The sequence below is a fragment of the Zonotrichia leucophrys genome, chromosome 2, assembly GCF_028769735.1.
Source record: "Zonotrichia leucophrys gambelii isolate GWCS_2022_RI chromosome 2, RI_Zleu_2.0, whole genome shotgun sequence".
In the NCBI taxonomy this organism is placed as follows: domain Eukaryota; kingdom Metazoa; phylum Chordata; class Aves; order Passeriformes; family Passerellidae; genus Zonotrichia; species Zonotrichia leucophrys.
The window spans coordinates 93,080,786-93,096,106 of NC_088171.1; the positions used below are offsets into that span (position 1 = coordinate 93,080,786).

At 41.8% G+C, this 15,321-nt stretch overlaps 1 protein-coding gene across 1 annotated transcript in view; it reads right to left on the reverse strand.

Moving 5' to 3' along the window:
• PARD6G (par-6 family cell polarity regulator gamma) overlaps positions 1-15,321 on the reverse strand; it is a 65,261-nt gene that overhangs the window by 36,009 nt on the left and 13,931 nt on the right. The gene's annotated exons all lie outside the window — the stretch shown is intronic.

Here is a 15,321-nt window from a genome sequence, read left to right on the forward strand (position 1 = left end):
CTGACTTAAAAGCCATCTGCCTACAAAATGAAACTGTACACATACATAAGACTTAACAAGCTGCAAGCAAGCATCAATAGCAACAATCATATTTCAGTGATAACAGCCAGCTTTGATCATGTTCCTTTAGGATAACCCTCCCCTTCAAATCATTTTCAACTCTCTCAACTCCTGTCAAGCCCATCTCCCACATCTGCCAATTAAAGGAAGAAGCAGAAATTTAAATTTACGGGGGTGCAGGGAGCAAGCTAGTGTGGTTTGTTTGTGTGTCAAAAATTTTACCAGGATGCAGAGAGGTCCCTGACAAACAGGGGCCAGCAACATGTGCAAATGAAAAAAAAACAGTTATGTACATGGAAAGGCATTCCTAAATTTTTCCAGACAAATTCTGAATACTTTGTTTCCTGTGAGAAAATAAGCATTTGACTAGAGATCTCGTAATCAGGAAACAGACATGTCAGGTATTTCTAGAATGCTAATGAATGTACAGAACAGAGCAGGGATTATCTGCTGCCTGCCTCAGCAGACACCAGGGACTCCCAGTATCTGAACTCCCTCCTGTTTTTATTCAAGCCACAGTTTGCAGAAAGATCTTCTGCATGAAAAGAAAAACAATATGTGAAGTCAGTTCCCAAACGGATACAGAGAGCTACATGTGGAGCTACAGGAAGACAGAGCTTAGAAGTCACTTGCATCAGGGTTTGTTTTCTTCTTCTGGTTAGGGAAAAAAGAGAAAACATATCCAAGACAAGAATGTGCAATAAAATCAGATTAAGGAATGTTAGTCACTCCTGGCTTCCCCTCAAAACAGAAGTCAAAAAGTTTCCTCCATTTATTCACAAAATGTCTAAACAGTGAGTCTTGCTGGAAGAACAAGAAAAGAAAGAAATACAAAAAGAGGAAAAAGTGAAAAGAAAGAAGGTTGCTTTTCTCAACCTATTAATAAACTCTTGAAGTATTCTTCCTTCACCCATGTACTAAAAGCCAGAGCAATCCCTGTAGCATCAGCAGGCACCGTGGTCAGTGCTGGGTCCCAGCCAGCCAGGAATGCAAATACAGTATCAAATGCATTCATACTTTCCCACTGAGACAAAGCCTGAATAGCCTAACAACTGCTCCATCCTCTGTGCTCCCTCTTCCCAGCTAAGCTCCTGATATTGCTCCTAAATACAGATGTCCCTGGCTGTTTCCATCTATGTTTACACAAGGAAGAGGCTGAGGGTCACAGGGTGGAACAGCTGAGAAGAGCAGGCACATTGCTGCAAACGTGTCCACTCTTCTTCAGATCTGGCTCTGGTACTCAATGGCTTTGCTGTTTGCTATTCAGCATCCATTTACACAAACACCAGTGTGGTTCTTGGAGAAAGGAGGATTGTAATTGAAACCACCAAAAATAACCATTGGCATACAACACTTGTTATTTAGCACAGACCCCCTTCAGCAGTGTTCATGGTCATGATTCAGCGGACACAGTGGCAGCACTCCAAAATAAGGTCTCTTCCTCCTTCTTCTGCAAAAACCATGGAGCTGCACAAGCAGCCTAGGAGAGGACCTCATGCCCCAAGCTTAACCAATTTACCACCACACTGCATTCCAGCCACAAGAGAAAACACAGACTAAATGCAGTTGCAGGCAGAGAATTGTGCTAAGCCTTCACAAAGCTTCTCCCACAGATCCCCGTTTCCCCACAAGCAAAATGGACCTGGGCTATTCCCAGTAGCTGATGAGTCAAATAACTTCATTATGAAATGCTTGCTTAAGACCAGAGTTGTTATTTAAGGAGCCAGTATCTCACCTCCCTCTCAAAGATAATACAGGTACATGAGACAACACACCGACAGCACAGCTCCTCTCTCTACCTACAGAAGAGATGTGCTCAGAAGCAGCTTTTGACTGCTTCAAATGTGTCACACCAGCACAGGAGTTGTTTACCCAACTTCTGCTGAGATAATAAAACTGGATATGTAACATCTCCCAGCAGCTGCAGAAAACAGTCAACGTACCAAATAATAAACCAACCACTGTTAGGTTTGGTTGGTTGGTGTTTTTAAAAAATAATGAAAATCTCTCATTTGAAAGAGGACCTGGCAAAAAAAGTAACTGAACAGATGTATGAAGTGATGTTCTTCTCCAATTTTTGCCACACAAAGAGCACAGGGAGTAAATATGCCCAAGACTTCTTGTAAATATATTCCAATACAAAAAAGATTGTACCACACAGTTTCAAAACAGTTGAAATAAAACTCCCTTCCTTCCTGTAAATCCTGTATTTAAACTACAGGCATAACATACCATATTTAGCATTTCCAGAGGAATGCACAGAGATGACCATAAAGAAGGTGGCTGTGGTTGTAGGCTTCCCTTTAAACTCCATCTTCTGCTTTGAAAACAGACAAATACAGGTCTGAAGAGTGAAAGCTGTTTAACAGCTCCCAATTTACACATCTGCTGGGCAAGAGAGTTCCCACACACAGGAGCCTTTTTGTCTTGCACTAGTCACACCAGATCCTCTGAGCTGTCAGACACAACCATCTTCATGTACGAGGAGTCAAAATCTTCTAACCTAATTTGGAGGAACAGTTCTCCTTGGAGTCTTTATAGGGCTTTAATTGAACCTGGCCCATCAGCTTTGAACCTCACCATCCTCCAAAGGTTCTGGGCTGCTGCCTATTCAGATTGTCACTGGTCACTGCCCCCTTGGGAGGGCTGGGAATGAGAGCACAAATAAAGAGCAGCAATGTAGCAGTGGTACCATGCTGATGTTTGGAGAGACACAGAGAAAATGACAGATTGGAAACAACTTTTTTAAAAAATTGTGGAATTGTGCATTTGAGAGTGTTTTTAATCAAACTAAACCACTCAGAAATGTATACATGCGTTCTGAGCAGATTACTTATCATAACCATTTTAAAACTATTAGCTGGCAATTATTTCCCAGTTGAAGGTGCACTAGACAACAGACCTAAACTCCTTAGTATTTTTCCCATTCCTTAAAAACAACTAAGTGGCATGGGATCTAAATGTCTTAAAAACACCTGATGATTGTTGTCCTCAATAAAATCTGATCAGACCAGTGCAAAAGCTGTTTGCCCAGCTCCTGCTGGGATGATAAGGAGGTACACAGCTTGCACATCACAAGAGCACAAAAAGAAGCATACCCACCTCCGGCTGTTGGGAAAGCAGGATTCTGCAAGTTGCAAAAGCTCATCTGCTTTATCATGGAAATGATTACATTACTCAGGAGTGGCTGGTGGCAGTGACTGTGCCACCACCCTGGCAGACACACCACTTGAGTGAGCTGGCAGCTTGGCAACCATCAGTCTCCCAACCTCTGTTTCCAAAAGAAGCACCACTCTGAAGAATGAAAAACAAAGCCCTCCATGGAAGCTCTACACTGCAAACAACTTCAGGGGCTGTGTTTCAACAGCTCTACTCTTCCACACCTTAGAAAAATTTTACTGACATTCAAGCTACCAAAGACTCAGTTGAGATTTAGATAAAAACAAGCATAGATAATATTACAACGACTCTGTTTCTTCCCAATACCAGTATTTTCAGTGTCTGATAAAACACGTGAACTATATACTGTACTTTACTATCCAAATTCTACAGCCAGCCTCCTTGTGATGTCCTCCCTGATAGGGTTTCTCCAAAGCCATTCTAGCCAGATTGTGGGATTTCAGCTATCTAAGTCTCTCAAATTGCTGTTCAAACAGCTACTGTTTCTGCACTTGTATTTTCCAGCCAGTTGGTTGAGAATGTTAAGTGCTATAGAGTTAAGCTGATTATTTGTTTTAAAATTACTCATGTTTTAGCTACATTAAGAAAAAGTCTTTAGGCAAAAGATCTAGGAAGCAAGGTTTTGCAGATAAAATATATTAATTTGGAACTGAAGTGTTTATTTTTAAAACCAGTGAGGTTTTGTCTTTCTTTTCCCCCCATTCTTCCCATAGATATTTCCTGGGCATTCTCTCTTCCCCTGCACTTTGAATTTTAGTAGAACTTTGTGTTTGTGGGAAGTAGATTCTGAAGGAAACCTCAGAGATATGAAGACAGCAATCTCAGAACCATCAGACCTCCTGCAAGCTAATGAAGCAGCCCAGTGCACAGCTGGAAGTTAGTGAACCCAAAGAGACCCAGACTGCACCTGAACGGGGACAAGACTTCCCCTTTGATCCTGACCTCTGCCCTGATGCTTTGCACCAAAGGGCACCAACCTCTCTGGATCAGCTCCCAGGGCCCATCCACGTGTGCTGTAGCCAAACACCACGTTCAACAGGACAGGTTCACTGCATGCAATAACAAGCACTCCTGATTTATTTTAGGCTGCATGAAAGCTAATAACATAAGCAAATCTTATGTTTGTCTTGAAACAGTACAAACACTAAGAGTCAGGGAACAATGTCTCAGCAAGACAGCAGGAACCAAATGTGAGTAATCACAGAGGAGTTTGGGGAGGAAGGTGGCTTTAAAGGTCATCTAGTCCAGCCCCCTGCAATGAACAGGGACAGAGACCCATAACTGCATAGCACAGAGCTGACACAGCCCTATCATGCAGGAGGGATGCAAGGCCATGCCAGAGCCTTTATGCACCTTACAGACACAGGACTGTAGCAAGCCACCTTTTCAGAGCTTTGGATCTCAGCACAGCCCCTGAAATATCTCCAGCAGCATTCCTTCCACAGTGATCCCCCCGGAGCAGGGATGCAACCTTTTGTTATCTTGTTACAGGGATGTTTGTTACTTCCATGGGCAAGCAGCTATCCAGGGACTTATTTTACTGACGTGCCTGGTAGTGTCAGGAGGTCTCTAAGGCAGGGAGACCTGGTTTGCTGGAATTGTTCCATTCACATCAGTTGTGAGAGCCACCATGGAAAGGTACCATTCATTCAGCAAGATGCTGGCAGGCAGCCCAGCTAACCTAGGTTACACTGGCAGGTTCTCTCACAGCTGCTGCTGATGCACATATGTAAGAATCTTCATCACACTGATCTCTTTCTGCTCTCTTGGGACACCTACATGGAACTGAAGCAGTCTGAAACAGAGGCAATAACATTTCTGAAGGCAGATGGTGCTAGGAACTCTGATTTTCCAAGATAAGCACACACCCATAAACCAGACCAACAAGACTCGGGAGCGTGCTACCCACACACTGTATGACACCCATCATGGTAGAAAGGCACCTGGATCACACTCTGCAGCTCCAGTACTTCCTCATGATGCAACACAGCTCTGGGATCTCAGGATGCAACTGGTGAGAGGAAGGGTGTGGGACACTGTCACCACTTACCAGCTGAACTGGGACCGAATGAGGTACAGGGCTAAAAAAATCCACCCAGGGAAATTATTATTCCAGGCATCCAGAGGCAGGACAAACTAGCTGCAGGGATGCTCTGCACATGGTCTGGTGATCAACACTGCTAAGTCCACTGTAAGAGAGGGCTTGGCACACACATCCCACAATATCCTTTCTGCTCACCACCGCCATGCACGTGCCAGAACTGATGCAGATGACACGTACCCTTGCTCAGGGGTCACCTGAGCAAAGGAAGATGAGTTTGCTGCAGCAAGCTGTTTCCTGTGATCTGCACCCCATGAGGTGGCTTCTGTAGCCAGCTGCTTCTGGGAATGTTTCAGAGACAGGAGATGGGTTCTGAGGTACTGCCAAGCCACCCTGCCCACAGCAGAACATGTTCCATCACAACAGATCTCCAGTCTGCAGCTTCTCCCAGAGCTTCCCCTTTCCTCTTCTCTCCATCCCTTATAGCATGGTGTGCCTGTGAGATGAGCTAAAAACCTCCCTGCACCCCGGAGTGCCCAGCAGCACCTGTACAACAGAGAGCAGCACACAGCAAAGAACAGCCTCTAACACAGACCCTCTGTGACACCCACAGGGACCACACTCCTTTGTTACTCACCATGTCCCCTGCCAGGTGACTGGAAGCTGTGGCAGGGGGAAGTGTGCTATGGTATGGTAGTCAAGCACATCAAGGAAGAAGTAAAATCCCACTTTAAGCAAAATACAGTACAAGGAACTAGTGTTCTTCTGGGGGACAGGCTGGGACTCTTGGGACAGCCTGCAGACAGCCATTCAATTCCTCTTTTTCAGGGAAAGAAATGTTAACTCTAGACATGGGTGACAAAAGCTGCCAGGTAATGCTGTTATGTTGCCTTTGAAGTCAGCCAAAAAAACAGGGAAGAGAAAATTCCACAATACTATCAACAGCACCTTTGCATCCACAAGCAAAAGGCAAAAGACTTCAACAGAAGTTAAATAAAGTTTATTTAAATTAAGTTAAATAAAAAAGTTTCCTGTTTTTCAGTCACAGCCCATTACAAGCACAGATTACCTTGATGAGGTCAGAAAGGCACCAGCCACACAACTACTGAGATCAACTTAAAAACATAATCTGATGTGCCTCTGGGCTTGGTCTATTTACACAAGAAATGTTAGCCAGATCTAGCAAAAATCATGACCAGTATTAGCATTTTCAGTCACCCATGAACAAGTTAAGCTCACTAGCAGATCACTGTCAGCACTGTTTGCCCTTGATTATTGTCTGCCCAGGGCAAACATTTGGGATACTTTTGGGTACAAGCTGATAAATGGAGACATCATGTGGTTACCCATAGAGAAAAGTAACTCCCTCATTAAAGAACCTCATGGATGAAGAAGCAACTTTTGAACCATAGCATTGTATGACCCTAGTTCAGTTTAACACGGGAAGCAAGGATGTCACATTTTGTAAGCAGTACAGATAAATCCTGTACCAGGATTTGATGCACAAATGTCCTAGCTGTCTTCTCCTCTCTAACATGCAGGGATTTTAAAATGCAATGAGTGCATTGCATTAGTGTTCAGTGCACTTTTAAGTGACTGAAGAATAATGCAGATACAAACACTCCTCCTGCTATTGATATTCTTTGTCTCAGCTAGGAATTGTTTTGAAACAAGATTTTTACCATTTCTTGTTGCAAACTGTACTCCAAATGCCTTATACTCCCCTGCCACCCTCCACTGCCCCAAAGGATAAGGCATGTTAAAATCATGCTGCTTCAAGGAATACAAGCTTAGCAAACTCAGTTTTTAATTTTTATTAGCCCCAAGGTACTACTCTAGGAGTTATTTATGGGCTCTATTATAAAGCATTCATTTATTCATTCAGAGTCAGAAAGAATTTCTCCCAAAGTGCAAGAAACTCCATGGTTTTCTGATTGACACAATGTGTTTTGTTAATGCAACAGGTTTTCCTCTCCTTTACTCATGTCAGCTGCTTTTCCAACTAGACCTCAGTATGCACACAAAAGCAAAACTGTAGAGATTACATTACTTTGTATAAAAAATCACTGCATCATACTACTAAAACTACCAAATTGCTTGGCAGAATGAACACAAAGCCATACTGTACTAAACGAGGCTAACAAAGTGAACAAACGGTGCCACCAGTGTCCATCCCGAGGCCATGACTAACAGACCTCCTCTTAGGACACCTTCATGGCATCCAGGGATGAGGGAAACAGCTTTAACCCTTTTCAAATTCCAGCTGGCAACTCGGCTCTAAAGGAAGCAGTTGTGTTCACCTACAGCAGCTGAAGAGGCAGAAAGGCTGGCCCAGAGCTCACCACTACCAGCAGCTGGGCAGCCTTGCAGTGCCCTTGCAGACAGAGCTTTTCCCCACCTCCACTGAATTCCAGCTGGTTTCTGAAGACACCAGACTGCACAGAACTTCTTATTTATATATCAATTCCAATTAAATTGTCATTCTTCTTCAAAAGTTTACAACCTTTTTTTTTTTATTATTCTCAAGTAATCTATTATTTCTAATGCAAAGGGATAATCAGAGAAGAAAACAAACTGGTCCCAGCAAAAGGCCAATTGTCCTCACTAAGTGTTACTTCCATACCTGTTCTGTCACTGCTCTCCAAGTCCTTTTCTAGTGCTGGGAGTAAAGCAACACCAGCTCTTGTGTGCTTTCACCTAACACATTCTCCTGCCCAGGGAACAACAGCATTGCAGAGCAATTAAAAACCTGAGGCAAGGAGTAGAAAGCCAACAGCTGAGATGAAGAAAAAAGCAAAACATGGGAGAAAAAGCAGAAGAGAAAAACGACAAGAATATTGGGGGTGGGAGGGGAGATCAGTGGTGGAGAAATTATTCATGTGGAGCTTTCAGATGTTACTTAATATCAGCATATGGCAGGGGCCTGAAGAGCAAGAACAACAGAGAAGTTTTCTAGGTTAATAGTTTCCTTAATATTCCCACAGGATTCGTTACTACTCTAAACATAGCACAGAGGAAAAAATAAGATCCAAGGAGATCATCATCAGGGGCAGGTTCAAGAAAGGGTTCATTCAGCCTCCCCCAGACTGCTTTGCCTCTTGGAGCTGAAAAATACCCAGAGTTCTTATGCAGAGTTAATACTGACCCATTTAAATTTGAAACACACAATCCCAACAAACACAGGCAGACTGAAGAAAAATGAGAAGGTTTCATTCATTTAAAAAAATAGTTTGAGTGGAGTTGTATTTGGTGAACTATATTTGGAGTTAATTTTTCAATGCCTACTACAAAGACATAGCAGAAATATCCTTCTTTGCATGCGTATTTTCAGTGCAAGAGTCTACCAATTAAGTTGTCCTAAGACCTTTAATGTTCTTAAGGGTTTAGAATACTTCAAAATTTCAGCAGAAAATCTATTCCTGAAGGCCTGAATCTTGAGTTAATGTTTGTATTTGCACTGTGCCATCTACCTTCATGTGCTATGGAAAATCCAGTGTCAAAGAAGAGACTGTCCACTCTCACTATTATCTGCACATTATACTTGTTTCCATCACTCACAGAAGGGAAATGACAACTAGGTCAAACAGGAAAAAACCTGAGCCATGATCAGGAAACAGAATCTCTTGTTTTGACTACTAAGGTAAGAAAAGGTAAATAGTGGAAAATTCCCCTCATACAGGAGCCATAACAGAGATGGATCATTTGATCAGTCTTCCTCACCACTATTTTTACACAGCCAAGCCACCTGTCAGCTTCACTATCTTAAAGAAAAAGCATCAAACCACTTGGTTTGATGAAACCAAGAAATAGCATTACTTGAGACTATCTGTGAGTACTTGTAATTGGGAAATTCTTGTATTTTGGTTTTTTAAAGTACTTGTAGGGCAGCAATCCACAAGTATGAGACAACAAACAGAAGTTTGGAGGGACAGAAGAGTGTTTATTTGCTCGCTCTTACGTGGGTTAGGAACTGAAGCTAGGCATGGAGTTGAGGAGAGGCTCCTATTAAAGGCTGCACGAGTTCCCACTGTAAACAAGTTTCTTTAGCCTAAATTCAGCACACTGTGTGGTGGTAGCATAAGCTTGATGCAATTTTTAAGACTGTGAAAATCTATTTTTATTCTTACATAGTTGGTTATATGTATTCATTATTAAGTTATTAAACTTTGAAACTGAAAACAAATCCCATGTTGCTTTAACACGGAAGTGCAACAAATGCTTGCTGGTTTTGCCAGGCTTCTGTTCTGTGCTTGCTGTACACTGCAACTACAAATATTTATGCAGCACATATTTCTGCAACAGTTCCCATTATCAGCTATCCACTGACCCCACAAAACCTAGCTGTAGACTATGCTATTTCCATCCCTCTTTCACTGAAATTCTTCCTTAGCAGCTGTTCTAGTTGCAATTAAAAGTAACTGGTGATGAAAATCAATTATCCTAATATTCTAGAAAGCAGAAAGAAAGAAGCCGCCTCACAGTGGCTCTGCTCAGGCACCAGGTATCACTAGCCATGCAAGCAACAAAATCCAAGCCTGTTTTTTGTTTATGTCTGACAAGCCAGATTAAAAACTTTATGTTTTTAAAGTTGCTTAATAAACCAGTAGAAAGATAATGATTACCCAGTCTCATCATTTGCACATGAAAGGTGGAACAGAGAAGCTACAGTAATTTGTTGCCAGACTTCACTGGAACAAACAGCTGCATTTTACTTATCTTCAAATATCAAAGGACTTGAGTAGGACAAAGATTACTTGGCTTGACAAGCTTTCAAAGACCCCTCCAGCTCAAAACCAGAAATGTTTCTGAAGAAAGTCATTAAAGGATTTAATATAAGCCCAGCAGCAATTCCTATATACTAGCATGAAATTTACCACCATCCTCTAATCTTGTCAAAGCTAAGACAAGATGCTTTCCCTCCTTTCCAAACACAGTGGAATTGCACACTTCCAAAGGCTAGAAGCAGACAAGTTCTCCCTCCCAGAAAGCAGAAGCTTCATGGCAGTGTTGTTTTAAATCTGCCCATCCCGTGCTAGCTCCTCATTAAGCAACCTGTTTTCTGCCCAAGAGCTGGCTCAGGGAGCTCAGCCACTGGGTCACGTTAGTGCCAGGGCAGAGACAGGGAAGCAGCCTTGGGACAGTGACCAACAGCAGAGCCACATCCTCCAGTGCACCCTGGAGCTACTCTGAGTGTCAGCAGAGTTTGTTCTCCACCCTCCCACCCTCCTTTGGAGCAGATAAACTGAAGACCTCAAATCACCTTCTCTGCACAGTTTAGTAAAATTTATTCTATTCTCTCAGACTCCTAGATGACCATTTTGAAAATCTGCTCAGCTTAACCAAAAGGAAGAGCAGAAGGAGTTCATTATTTTCCCTTAATATGTGCTGCAAACTGCTGTATTATGTAATATATCAAATACCTTTGACAATAACAGTAAAATCATATTGTTCTTGTTTAGAAATACATTTTGAGAAAACAAAGTCAATGCCTGTGCTGCAAAACAAACAGGAGAGTTACTGAAGAACCAAAAACAAGATGTGAAAGAATTGAACTCAAACTTTTGTAACTGTACCCACTCTAGAAGGCTGAGCAGAGAGTTAAAAGTTTTAGGTAGCTGGAAATAGCTGCCTCAAAGCCAGTTTTTGTGTTTAACACATGTGGTTAGACAGCCAACAACCATTCCTGGGGATTATCTGCTCAGAGTATGAAAGACAATAAAACAACCCACCATTGCTTTTTCAGGCAGACCTGGGCATGATTCCCATTAGCACATTTTTATTTTAAAACTGAGTGTGATTGCTCTGATTTTATAATACAAGAAAGCTAAGCACAGATGTTGGTACTTAGAGCTGCACGAAACTTTGCCAGGTAAATAACAAATTGCAGAGTTATGAACTGCTTCTGAACATGCACAAACATATTGCATGGCACAGCAGTTTAAATACATTAGTCACTGTATGCAGTTGAAGAAAAACAGCATCTTCCAATCTTCACATTAAAACAAGCCAAATCCAAAAGCCAACCAGGTAAATGCACATTTTTCCTCTGTTGATTTTGGATCAAGCTTTAAGTGAGAACTGATGGTAGACAGCAGTTTTAACCACTGGAGGAGGAAAGCAATGGCTGATGTTCAGTGCTGGTTTACTGTAACAGTAATGGACTATCAAAAAATATAACTACAAATGAAAAGACACTTATACCAAGTTTCTGAAGGTGCTACTTGATGGCTTTTTACATACTATCAGTTTTCCAGACTGCAAAATGCAAGACAACACAGATATCAGAAGTTATCAGCCTTCTCTAACTTCCATCCATGTCAATTAACAGCTGCAGTTAATTTGTGGTTTTACTAGTTTATGATGTAAGGCCCTGCTCCATCTTGCTGTGGAGTGTGGTTTAGTGTAATGGCTATTAGAATGTTCTTCAGCTTGTGCAGATTTTTTTTTTTGCCTTTCCTGTTCCTGCAGGAAGTGTAATACTTGACAAAGTTAACCTGAAATACAAATTTGTCACCTGCCACTTCAGTGCTTCATCTGTCTCCTACTTGCAGGACACACAATGAAACCATTTCAACCTTTACAAAGCTTTAAAAGTAACTTTACTGATGGAAAGATTGTGAATTTGATCTAGAATTTGCTTTATGATTGACAAAGTGCCCTCTCCCCCTTTATTAATTTCTTGTTATTTTCATAGAATCAGAACATACCTCCTATTGTGGATAAAACAGAAAGGCTTCTCAGGAGAGTTCATTTGACCTCAGTCTGGCATCAGGATGAGACCAAATAGACTGTGCACCACCTCTCCCACCTCCTTTGCAACTGTTACTGCCCATGCAAACCCTATAAACCTGGCTGTTCCTGGTAGGAAGCGAAGGTCTGGACATCAGCAGCCTTCATCAGTTCTTCCAGTATCAGAATCATTAGCCTGGATTCACAGCAGTGTGCTCAGTTAACCACTCTGTTCACTCTGCTTGCTACACTTGGTCCTAGACATACCACTTGGAAAAAAGAAACCTTGGGAAAAAAGCACTGCACAGAGTACTGACAGGGTGATCAGCCTGTTCACTTTGCCACACTTCCTTGAGTTTCTGAACTTTCTAGATTGAACACGCCCCAGTAGGTAACACAAGCAAAAGAGAAGAAATTCTCAAATCTCTTTTACTTGGTAGAGCTCCACTTACAACCTTATTCTCCCACTGCAAAATTCAAGGAGTCATTTGAGGCAGGTTTACAATGAAGAACTCATTATAATTCTGCCTCTTATTCCATTCTATTTAGAATGATCCAATACAGATCAGTTTGAACACATACTGTGCCTCTGTGAGACAGGCATTAAAGCAAGATTTGATAATAATTTCATTCCATTTAATCATACAAGAAATAATGTAATGCTTTCACAGTATGTAACACTAACTCCTTTCAGTTTTTCTGGTTTGTGTTTCTGCTTGAATTCATAGGTCACAATTAAATATTTTTGCAGTACACAAGAGATTGTTTCAAGTGCTGTTGTTTAAATCAGACACAGACCAAATAGTCTTGAAAAACATGATCAGCATCATCAGATAAGCTCTTCCTTGATGCAGGTCTTGGGTAAAATGCAAAAGTTATTATGGAGTAGGTCAAATACATCCTCAAGTTCCTGCATTGTTGTAAGGTCTTTGAGACATCTACCCCTTCCACAGCAGCAGGCACCTTCCATAGGGAATTCTGTGTATGTCTGGTATCACTTACAGCTGAGTGAACAAACTCTCATGCTCAAAGCATCAGTTGTAAATCACTACTCTACTAACAAAGCCAAAAGAGCCACGTCAGTTTACAACACAGGACATGACCCATACTTGCAGCCTGGGAAAGCAAGTCAAAGAAAGAAAAACTGCTCTTTCTTTTTATAGCCTGGTTCTCTAATTAGGATTTTTGTCCACACTGTAATTTGGTATTGGAGGAAAAAAAAAAAAAAAAAAAAAAAAAAAGAGCACCATATACTTTAAGCAGACAAATCACTGAGCTATAGAAACCTGCTACAGACAAATTTACTCAAACATAACCTACAAATGTCCCAGATTCTTCAAGATCCAAAAGCTATGAACAGCAATTGTTGCAAGCACACTGGGAACTTCAGTTCCAGTCCTTATTAAAATGGCTGGCTAATAAGCACTAACATCCCCTGTGTGGGACTACCTGTGGGACTACTGTGATCCTGAAAAATTTGTGGCTCAGGAGATTTGAACAAAAAAAAAGAAAAAAGAAAGAGAGAGAAAGAGGAATAAGACAGCCATCCCATACCTGGACACCAATCTGGCATTAAGAGTCCAAGCAATTATCACAACGTTTGCCCCCAGGGACAAGTGAGAGAAAGGCTCTTGAACTGAAAATGTACAAGACTAAGCTTAGATGAAAAACATCAAACTAGGAAACTGTTGCTTGATTATTGTGCAAAGACTAAGTTACCTATTTTGCCACTCTGAGAATGTTTTAAGTGTTTTAACATGACTGTGAAATTGACCTGACAAGAGAAAGGGTAACTCAGCTATAAACTGGGAAAACAGACAGGATGACTAATCATGCAGTTGATAAACAGTTTGCTTTGCTAGAAAAAGAGACCTGACCTTCAACTATTCAGTCCTCCTGTGCCTGCATACTTCTGCTCTGTTCCCTGAAACTCTCCCTATTCCACAACACAGAACAACCTCTGGCAGCCAGCTCCCAGGACTACTCCCACTGAAAAGCAGCAATCCCTGATCCAGCAGCCTAGAGAGCCCATGCTCTGCAGTCTCCTTCAAAGACCCAAGAGAGCACTGCTCACATATTTTACTAGCATCCCTGTCATGCTAATTTCCTGCCTCTGAAGTCAGAATTCAGGGTGCAGGCACACCACATTCCCCTGAATGGCACAATGATTTCTTGGTGCTAGTCACCTTGTTCTCCTGTGCAGGTCTCCAACAGAAGGACCAGCACTGATCTATCACCCCAGCAGAGCAAAGGAAAAAAAGATGAAGAGTTCACCTTCATTCTTGAAGGGAAAAATTTTTAAAGGCTTTGTCTAAGCAGAGGAGATGAGCATGACTGTTAGGGACCATCATCCACAAGTACTAATCTCAAATGTTCACCTCAGGAGTCCCTTATGAAAGTTAGCACTAAGCAAAGGGATGGGCCAGAATTCACTGTTCCCTTCAGCTTTATAGAGGGAGAAGGTGTGTTGGGAAAGAGTTCAGGCTTTGCCACATGTGAGGAAGAACAGGCCTGTCTTCCTTCATTTGTCAGCATGATTCTTTTCACAACAGGTGAAATAAAATCTTTTTAAAAAGGAAATATTGCCCTTTTCCATTAAAGTTAAAAGTTAGAAACCTTAATAACCAGCACACTTCTCCTAGAAGAAGAGGGAGACTTTTTTCTATAAGAAGACAACAGTTCTCTGATTTGCCCATTTCTGTGATCAGCATTTCAGTGGCAAACCCCTCCTAATGCAGGGTTAGGTCAGCGGTTTCAGCAGTCTGTCCAGAGCACAGAGAACTGAGTTCTGAACTGGACTGATCCAGAGACACAAATAAACTTAAACTGAAGTAGGCATGACAAAGTCATGCAAAGGATTTCTAATGCCTTGACCCACCATGAACAAGCCCTAACAGGTATTGCAAGAAGACCTAATCAGATTTGTGATACACATTTGCACTTTCTGCACAAGAACAAGAAGCAAGTGTTCTCCCATAGACATTTCCACTCACCTAATAGACCAACTAAACAAACTGCTCTAAACCCTCTTCTCAACTGGCTCTGAGTATCTAAAAATCACATCTAAAAGGTGGCAGACAAGAAATATGCTCTGAAGAGACAGGAGCCACACAGTCCTAGATGTATTGGATGACACCAAATCAAACACACTCCAGCAGCTCACACCAATGAGCAGGTTGGAGCCTCTTGCTAAATCCTTATCAGTACACAGCAAAAGGCCAGGCCAAAAAAAAGCCACATGACTGCTCCAAGTCTCAAATCAAGTCTTGTTTCTGAATCTGTTGCTGACAAGATTTTAATTCCAAAAGCCG